A 9,341-nucleotide genomic window follows, 5' to 3' on the forward strand; every position below is an offset into this window, starting at 1 on the left:
ATTCTCAGTGTGGTGTCCAGGCTGCTGAACAGCAGGAGTTTCAGAATCTGCCCTCACTGTGTTCCTTTGGTATCTCCAGGAAAACCTGGCATTGAGGAACAAGGAATTGAACAGTCTGAATGGAGCTCTCTACAACATCTGTATAAATACAGCTGTCAGGGGCTGTACTGCTTTACAACCCCTGTGGTGTCAGAATGAAATGTACTTCACAAGCAGAACAAGCTGCTGGGATTTGGAAGTCTATACTCAACATCCTGTGAGTAAGAATATTTTATTGATCATTCTGTAACTATGGTAATTTAAGTAACATTTACCTTGAAAGCAATTACTACCTCAAGGTTACAATATAAAAGCACTGAAAACATTAGTCATTAATCATTGACACAGTTCGTGAACATTACAAAGAAAACCAACATAATTTTGCCTAGAAAAGCAATAAAATAAATGCAAATGCAACAACTTTAACTAGTTCATCTGCTCCCTATTTAGATTCAAAGTCACATCTCAAGTTTATTAACAAGTTTTTCAATTCAGGTGATAGAAACTAGTATCAACTGTGTGTCATTAGATGCCTCATTACCCTGATAATTACTGTTGCATCATGCCAGAATTGACCCTGAATTATTAATTCAGCCTGAAATTTGAATTTCTGCATGTCTTGTACGGGCATCACCCGTTCTGCCACAAGCCTTTTCTTAACCTTTAAACTCTCCTAATTATTTTAGTGATTCCACATTTATAGTTGAGTGTATTTTTCAGTGTATTATAGACACTGAAATATTTCTAAAAATAGCTTCCTATACTAAAGTTGGCATTATAAAGATATATTCCAGATATATTTCTTTCTGGAAATCCATATGATGTCATTCAGACAAACCTCACAACATATGAGAGACAAAAGTAGTTGCAGACCAGAAGAATTACCCTGTAATCCATTTAAGCACAGAATTCATCAAGTCAGAAAAAATTAAGGGACAATTATGATGTGAGCAATTTAGGTTCAATCATGAAAAGCTTCACTTCCTTCAAAAGAGCACATGAGCATGTCCTTCAGAGAGGTGTCACAAAATGGGGCAGCTCTTTTACAGTGCTTTGCTGAAGGTCTTGAATAATCAACCAAAGAAATGTAAGGACAGAATAAACAATGTTCCTTCCTTGCTAAAACTAGATGGGTATCTGGCAGATTAATTATTTGACACCAGAAATTAAAATTATGACCCAGCACTAAATGCAGATCTCATCAAGTTCCTGACATGCCTCCTTTTTTTCCTTCAAGGTTGTTCCTCTTTCTGGATGGACAGGTCTGAGGCACTTCCTCAGGTTAAGATGTAGGCAAAAGAAAGTCATTAGCAGAAACACAACTGATTGCTCACTTTGCTTTACGAGTTCTGGTGACTGTGATGAGAGAAAGGTCTGTATGTGGTACTGGTGGAGTCCCTGCACTAAGAATTTCTTGTGTCTATGTGTATTTTGGAAGGAAGGTGTTTTAATCCTTTCATGTCTAAGAAATATTTCTCCAGCCATTTGTATGAAAGGCTTTACCAGCATCCCCTGCAGAAGGAAAAAACAAACCATGCTTACCAGATCCATTTCTTGAGTCAGCTCTGAGAGAATCACTCCTGTTACACAATGGTCCACAGTGCCCTATGGGGGGAAAAAGACAGGACTGCTCAAACCTCAGGGCTTATAGTTGCCATTTTCCAGCATTGCTAGAATCAGATTGCATTTAATATTCTCCAGCATTTCTAGAATGAAGAGGAATTGTTAGGATAAAACTTCCTAAGCAGTTTAGAAGGCTTTCATGCCAAATTCTGTCAACATTAATGGAACCAGAGCTTCAAACTCCCTAATTATCTCTGAAAAAAACTTCTCATCATAAATTTTAAGAATTGTCTGATAACAAAAACCCATCTGAAAACAGACTCCAAGGAATTGCAGTCTAGAAATTCACCGCTACACTTTTCTCAGAGGTCTGTTCAGTATTCTAGCACTTCAAAGGCAAGCTGCATGAAATTCAAACCATTAGAAAAAATTAAGCTGTGCATGGATGAAAAAGATCAGAGGGCACTATCAAAAATACAAAGTTTTGTAATGCTACCTATCAAAAACACTAATCCTCTTCCCTCCACAGTAGTTTACAAAGCATTGGTTTGAACTGAATGATACATTCCATCACTGAGAACTTGTGTCTAAAAAGCGATGAAGGAGGATTCAATACTTCCATGTGAGGGTACAATCTAATCATCAAGGCTTAAGAACCTTGGAATGTTTCAAAATCAAATACAATGCAGAATTGTGCAATTAATTAATAAAAATTAACTGTCTTCACTGAGCTGCTACGAAGCTTTTATAGAAAAATTAAATCTGCTCCTTGTTAAAACAACTAAAACCGACTGCAATTAGGCCTTGCCATTTAATCAGAGGAAGATTTTGGTGTACTTTTACAGCTGCAGTTTGCAGCCTCAGCTCCCCTGGTGTCCAAACCACCAAGTCATCCTTGTCAATATTTTCCTGCTATTTGTTGCAATCGCACTCATTTCTACAACTCTGAAGATCACTCACTGTCATCTATTTTGTACTGTCACTTGTACCAAACCACACGAGGAGACAATTTAGGGGAGCTCTCAGGCAAAAGTTATGCTGCTGCCTTATCTGCCTTTTACATTTCAAATTCTGTAAACAGTCCATTGGAATGCTCCTTAGATCACACAAACATGCAAAGATGGAAAATGCAACCTCCCCTTCATCACAGGCGTGAAGGGCTGTGTGGTGAATTATGAAGGAGCTGGGAAGAGAACTGCAGACCTGGCTGCTAATCCCTTTCCCAATTATAAATCACACTCAAATTCACACTGGATGAACCTCAATCCAGAATGCTAATGCATATGTATTTGAAACTACCATATGCTAATTATTACATCTATTAGTATTGTTTAGGGATTATTTCTTCAATTGTTACATAAAATTTAATTCACTAGATCTATGGCTTAATTTTCTTTTCTGCAGAAATTCTTAATTTAACTAAAGAAATCTCTTAAGAAACTGTATTTTGTATTTAAATCCCTGTTTTTAATGAGCTGCACACTGAAGAGTCACACTGCAATCATTTTAATAATAAATGCAAACTACAATTACAGTACATTCATAAAAATAACTGCAAAATGGTGAAGTGTACTTGAGTTTGTTTTTAATAAACAGATTATTGCAACTTATCTTTTATTAGACATTCCCAAAGTAACTCAGAAAGTACATTAACTTGAACAGTATTACAAAGTAAGACTGAAAAGCAAATGAGAACCTCACTGGCAAGAAACAAAAACTGCTAACTTTGTGCTTCCCTGCTGAATTACCAGGATCACCAACACATGCACACATAATGGATGATCCTGCAAGTAAATTGCCAAATAGCTTTAATTTTCCCATTGTTTTTTCTCAAAACATAAGTTGGGAAAGGCCGGACCTTCCCGCAGACACGCAATAGAAATGTGTTTCTACATGAGCTGAAGAAAAATGAAGGCATTAAACAGAATGTTTTGACAAGGGCTGCTATTTTACAACCACACTATAAAGGAGTGCTCTGAAAAAGAAAACCAAGAAAAAACCATGACAGCACTATGAGTTCTGTGAGACATCAGCCCCCACAACCTCACACAAGCAGCAAACACACTCTGGTCCTTCCCCATGGGGCATCTGTTTCAAGCAATGCACTTCCCACTTTTTCCACCCAAGTATCAAACCAAGGAACATAACATGGCAATAACTATAAATGAAGAGGTCCAAACAAAAAACCAAACCAAAACAAAAATGGCAGAAGTGAACAATTCTTTCCTACCTCCAAGGGTTTTTTTACATCACCCATGATGTCTCTGAAGGTGAGCTGATTTTTCAGTACATCAAGCCATCCTAATTTTGTGATTTTAGCAATGACATGAATAAGAGCTTGATGACAAAGGAACCGGTTTGGGTCAAGAAGCTACATAGTTCAGAATGTAATTTCCTGTAATGAAGCATTTTAAGACTGACGACACAAGTTTTCTGTAAAGAATATGAGTTAACAGTCCTAATAGAAACTTAAGGCATGGATTTTTTTTCAATAATTATTATGGTTAGTACAATAATTAACATTAAATCATTAAATAGAGCTAAACATTTAGTAACACAAAGTACATTACATACACAGTCATTATTCTAGGACACATGACTGCAGTTTTTGAATTCAGAGAACACTGGCAGGTAAAACAGTAATTATTCATTCTGGTCCCATACACTGGCCACTGATTATTTCACTATGGAACAGCAGCTCTCACAGTCAACTATATTCAATTTTTTACAGCAAATGTCCCTATGAATGTTTTCAATCCAACCTTCATCATCCCACTGGGTAATGGACACTGCAGTGGTAGAAATTCTGCTTAACTGGAAGGAAGTTCAGCTGCTTCAAAAGCTGCTGAAACATATAAAATTCAAGTTGATTCAAGTTAATTTTCACCTGAAAGAACACTGAAATCCTTCATCAGAAGCAGTGGATTCTCAGTGAGGTGTTTCAGGCTACTACTGTCTACAACAGTGCAAAGTTTCTAAAAATCCAAATTGAATCATAGGCTTTTGGGACAAAGCCTTTTGACACTAATAAAGACCTATCACACATTTGCTCATGCTTTTAGGATCTAGCAATGGCTTTAATACAGATCCTAAAAAGTAAGGAAAACTATGTAGGCTCTTAGTCCTGCAAATCAGAAGCTGCTCTGCCATGACTTTTATAAATGTTAAGAGCTGAACATGAGCAATGTGATATGTAAGTGACTGGCACTGTACTAGAAATATCTGCAATTTTTTTCCTTTACAAACATGAACTGAATGTCTCTAGCATCTTATGGGATAAAAACAAAGTCTACTTTGAAAAAATTAAGGTTTTTTTAAAAGATGAAGTAATCTGAGCCAACATTTATTTTAATTTTGAAAATATGAAACATTATTTGTGAGTTAATTGCAGAGAAATGATGGAAGATCTCAGAATCCCCTTTATGCTCACTCTCACTCAATGACAACCTTATGAAAACCAGGACTGGTAAATGGAGAATAGAACTAAAGAACAAACCAGACTACCCACTCACTGGTTACTGTGCTTACATGGGAGTTTCTGCTCCCCCCCACACTGTGACATTTTAACAACTAACATCACTTATGAATGCCAGTCCTGTGCAAGGGGCAGTGGAGATGCCCTGCTGAAAGCTTAGACAGGCACATTGCTGGCAGAAACTGCTCATAGGATGTCTACAAAAACACATTGAAAGGTATTATTCAAAAATAAGTGAATTAAGGGCAGGGGAAATGAGTCAAAGCTGGAAAAGTAATCAGTAAACCAGACTGGTGATCAGGTTTTATTAAGTATACCAACATTTTATAAAAGGTGTATTTTAGTAGTATCTTTGTTTCATCATAGCTAAACATAAATTACAAAACAGGAGTAAAAAGGAGAAGACCTAAAAGTATCATCCATTTTGATGGGATGATAGCTGTTTAATAGCTAGGAATGAGAATAAAATGATGTTCAGCCACAAGGTCATACCCCACTGTGTCCTGACCCTGCTCTACAGATGACACAGCCCCTGTTTATAACCCTTCTGAAAGCACTCACAGCTAAGATGCTTTCCTGTTTTGTGCCTGACATTTCCAGTGCATGGTGTCATCACTTCCACAAAGACCAGCTGCAAATGAAAAAATATCTAGAATCATTTAGGTAAAAAAAGAGAAAAGCATTTTGCCTTTATTGTCCTGACCTGGTAATGCCCCATGACTGAGAAATCTACATGAGCTTCCACGAGCACGATGACCTTTATGGATAACACATCCCCCAAACACTGAGTGTTCCTTGTTCCAGGAGAAGCTGGCATTGGCTGAGGCATCCAGGGCTCTTGATAAGCTCCAAGAGGACCTTCTCAGCTTGCATTCCCGTGCTGGATCAGTTCCTTCATCCAGGTGCTTACAAAGGACTTCTAGTTCTGCCAGACTCTGTCAAGGAAACAACAGGACTGAAACATCCACGACGACTTCTCGGCCATGTAAGATTTCTTTATTTATAATTCTAGATGCTGTAGCAGAAACATTAACTGTTACCTATACTAAGCTTTCCTATACTAAGTTGTGTCACTTTTAAATTATAAAAAAAAAAGGAGGCTTCCTGTGACAAGAAGCCAAAATAACTCTAGAAATTAAACTGCTATTTCTGATTCTCTCAGCTACCAAAGTATTTTTTACTATGGTTCCATCCACTTGTTTTTCTCAGCCTTCAGATGAGAAGCCCAAAGCTTTTCTAAAGAGAGATGAAAAGACAGAAAAATGTGAAGTTTGGGCTCTGAAGCCCGGAAAACTTCTGGCAAATTTAATTTTAAGACTTGCAATTACTCATCAAATTACCACACTCAGAAAAAAAATCAGCTTTGCCTGCATCTGTTGAGGCAAATATGAGTGACAGACAGTGCAATTTAGAAGCTGTAGTGGTAAGAGAAGAGCTAAAATTCCTCTCTGCCTAGAAGCTGAAAAAGTTCAGAGAAATCAAGGAGAAAAAAAAATTAGCTCTCTAGATTAGATATCTATTTTCTTTAAGAAAACACAAGACTGTCACAATACTGTTTTTATTGTGAGACAAAACATGTGAAACTGATGCCTTCAGACACCTCCTTCACTCAAACCCTTATCAACAGCTGAAAGGTGATTCCTAAGAATACAATTGTGTCAACGGAGATGATCCTACAGTCAGACAGATGCTGGCTGCTTTAAATGAGTTGGGAGTAGAAACAAACCTGAACAAGACGTGGCATTTTTGATCACAAATAAGGGGAACTTTTTCCAAGAAACAGATTTACATGCTAATGGAAAACGTTAGATATTAAGAATTTTTTTTCCCCACTTGTCATGTTTTCATAACACTCAAGAATAAGCTGAACAGAATTCTTTGGATACTTCTAGTCCCACCTCTCCAGCTCCCTGAAGTCCTGGGCAGATCTCCTAGTAGCCTGTCCAAGTACCAAGAACCAGAAATGCTGGAGGCCCAGCTCTGCAGCAACCCACCAGGCAGGCAGACAAGGAGCAAAGCAAACTGGCAGGAAACCAGGGAGGTTCCCAATCGAAGCTTTGCTGACATAGAAAAATTCCCAGAAACGTTTTGATTTTAATTAACATTTGCTGACTGAAAATATTCTATTATGAAAGTTCCACCAGCTCTACCCAAGAGGGGGTACTTGACAGGCGTAACTGCTGAATTGTCACAGTTGAGGAAAGAAGAAAATTTAGTGATCCTTTTATGTGCCATGCCCGGTACTCAAAAAATAAATGTTCAAATAAATGCCAAAAATGGCCTCGCTAGCGCTGCCACAGCCGTGCCGCCAGCAGTGGTGCGAAGCCACAAGGGATGCCGGGCACACGCCTGACACCTCAGTGGGTGTCTCCCGAAGCCCTTTCCCGCCTTCCCCTTCCTTCCCCCCTTGTTCGAGGCCGTTTCAGTGGCTGATGTTCATCTCGGACAAGTTCTGAAGCGGGGCTGCCTCTGGTTTTCGGAGAAGAAGCGGTGCAGGAGCCCAGCACTGCCTTCAGAGAGCAGCGGCACCGCGGAGTAGGTGCGGCTCCGTCGTGGAGCCGCCGTGATGCCAGCGCGGATGCCGGGAGCAGAGCGAGGGGAGCAGAGCGAGGGGAGCAGAGCGAGGGGAGCTCTGGAGCGCCGCCGGTCCCGGCCCCGCACAGCATCGCTGGCCGCACGCGTGTCCCGCCCTCCCGCAGCACAGCGGGGCCGCCGGCTCGGCTCCGCTGGCCCCGGCACCGCCGCAGCTCCGCGGACAGGGCGACTCCCGGGCACCTTTCCCCCTCAGCCCGGCTGGCCCTGCGCATCCCACGGGCCCCGCCCGCCCCACCTGAGCGCTCCACCGCGCACCTCAGCACCGCCCTCCCTCCTCCCCGCGAGCTCTCGGCCCGTCCCCACGGACGGCCCCGCTGCGGCCGCGCCCCAGCGACCAGGCGAGGTCCCGCCGGGCGCACCCACCTGGACGCGCAGCGCATCCTTCCGAGAGGCGGCGGGGCCGGGGGGGACGGCGGCAGCGCCGGGCCGGGCGGGGGTGTGCGGACGCGGGCGGGGGCGGTGCGGACGCGGGCGGACACGGGCGGAGGAGGAGCGGACGCGGGCGGAGGAGGAGCGGACGCGGGCGGAGGAGGAGCGGACGCGGGCGAGGGCGGTGCCAGCTCCGCCCGGATCAGCGTGAGGTCCGCCTCACGATGAGCAGTTGGTGTAAAATTATTCATGTTTCCCTGATGCTTTATTGCCCACGTTTCAAAAATTCCCATGTGAAGCCTGGTAGCCCCAGAGAAGGGGACTACACTGGTAGAATGTCTCTGGAAATGGAAACTGGTTTAGACCTGGAAGGAAAACATGGATTGGGTGTATTTGCTGGATTCATCCTCAGCAGTGAGGTCGAGAAACAATTATTAGGACAATTTAGTCAGGGTAGGAAGAGTGGTTTCTTTGCACATGAACTATCACGGTTGAATCACTGAACCATATGCTTTTATACAAAATACCTTCATTAATTATTAGTCTGAAACAAAATTATGGAAATGGGGTTAATAAACAAACAAATAAATAAATAGTTCACGAGCAGAGTCTGTGGATAGAGCATGTACCTAAGTGTGAGTGAGAGCTGGAGTTTCTGCAGAATGAGCCAATTCCCAGCTTGCCTGGAGAGTGTTTGTTCCTGGCCAGAAACATCTGTCCCCCTGGCCTGGGTCTCCTGTCCGTGGTGATGGCTGAGCACGGACAGAAGGGGAGAGCACAAAGCTGTGCCACGGGGCAGGCACGGAGCGCACACTGTGCTCAGCTGCACAGGGCACCCCTGGCATTGCACCTCATTTAACCATCACTTGAATCATTTTAATCTCTGGAATGCAGAAAATTGCCTTTCTATATCTGATTCCTTTCAACTATATCCTGGTTATTTTAAGGGGAAAAAAACTGGTCCGGCTAAAGAATTAATGGATTCCTAGACTAATACCTGACAAAACTTGAACACAGCAAGTAATAATGTTAGATTGTGAAAGCACCCCAGCCTATGTCAGGGTCCTCGCCCAAAGGACCTACTGCATTAAGTAGAGTAATTTCTGTAGCAACTTCTATACAATTCCCTTACGTGGGAGGGGGAAATGGCACAGTGAAGATGCTTGTGTGGCAGGAGGAAGCTGTGCCATGAATTTCAGACTTGCAACAAAATTCTTACAGTCTTCTGTGGAAGCTCAATTAAAGGAGGGTTTAGGTCTGCCTTGGAAAATACAGTACCAGGACTAATGCATAGTTTTCA

The 9,341-nt window shown here is 41.9% G+C and overlaps 1 long non-coding RNA gene across 8 annotated transcripts in view; it reads right to left on the minus strand.

Moving 5' to 3' along the window:
* LOC104696041 overlaps nucleotides 1–8,121 on the minus strand; it is a 92,157-nt gene extending 84,036 nt beyond the window's left edge. For 7 of the 8 annotated variants that reach the window (XR_005603065.1, XR_005603064.1, XR_005603062.1 and 4 more), the window contains exons 1-3: nucleotides 8,036–8,121; nucleotides 5,781–6,012; nucleotides 1,582–1,644 (exon numbers count right to left, since the gene is read on the minus strand). This is a non-coding gene — a long non-coding RNA (uncharacterized LOC104696041). Of the gene's footprint in view, nucleotides 1–1,581; nucleotides 1,645–3,832; nucleotides 6,013–8,035 lie in introns of all 8 variants that reach the window. The other variant, XR_005603063.1, reaches the window with a different exon arrangement.
* Nucleotides 8,122–9,341: the final 1,220 nt, after the last annotated feature.

Source organism: Corvus cornix, chromosome 13 (genome assembly GCF_000738735.6).
Source record: "Corvus cornix cornix isolate S_Up_H32 chromosome 13, ASM73873v5, whole genome shotgun sequence".
In the NCBI taxonomy this organism is placed as follows: Eukaryota; Metazoa; Chordata; class Aves; order Passeriformes; family Corvidae; genus Corvus; species Corvus cornix.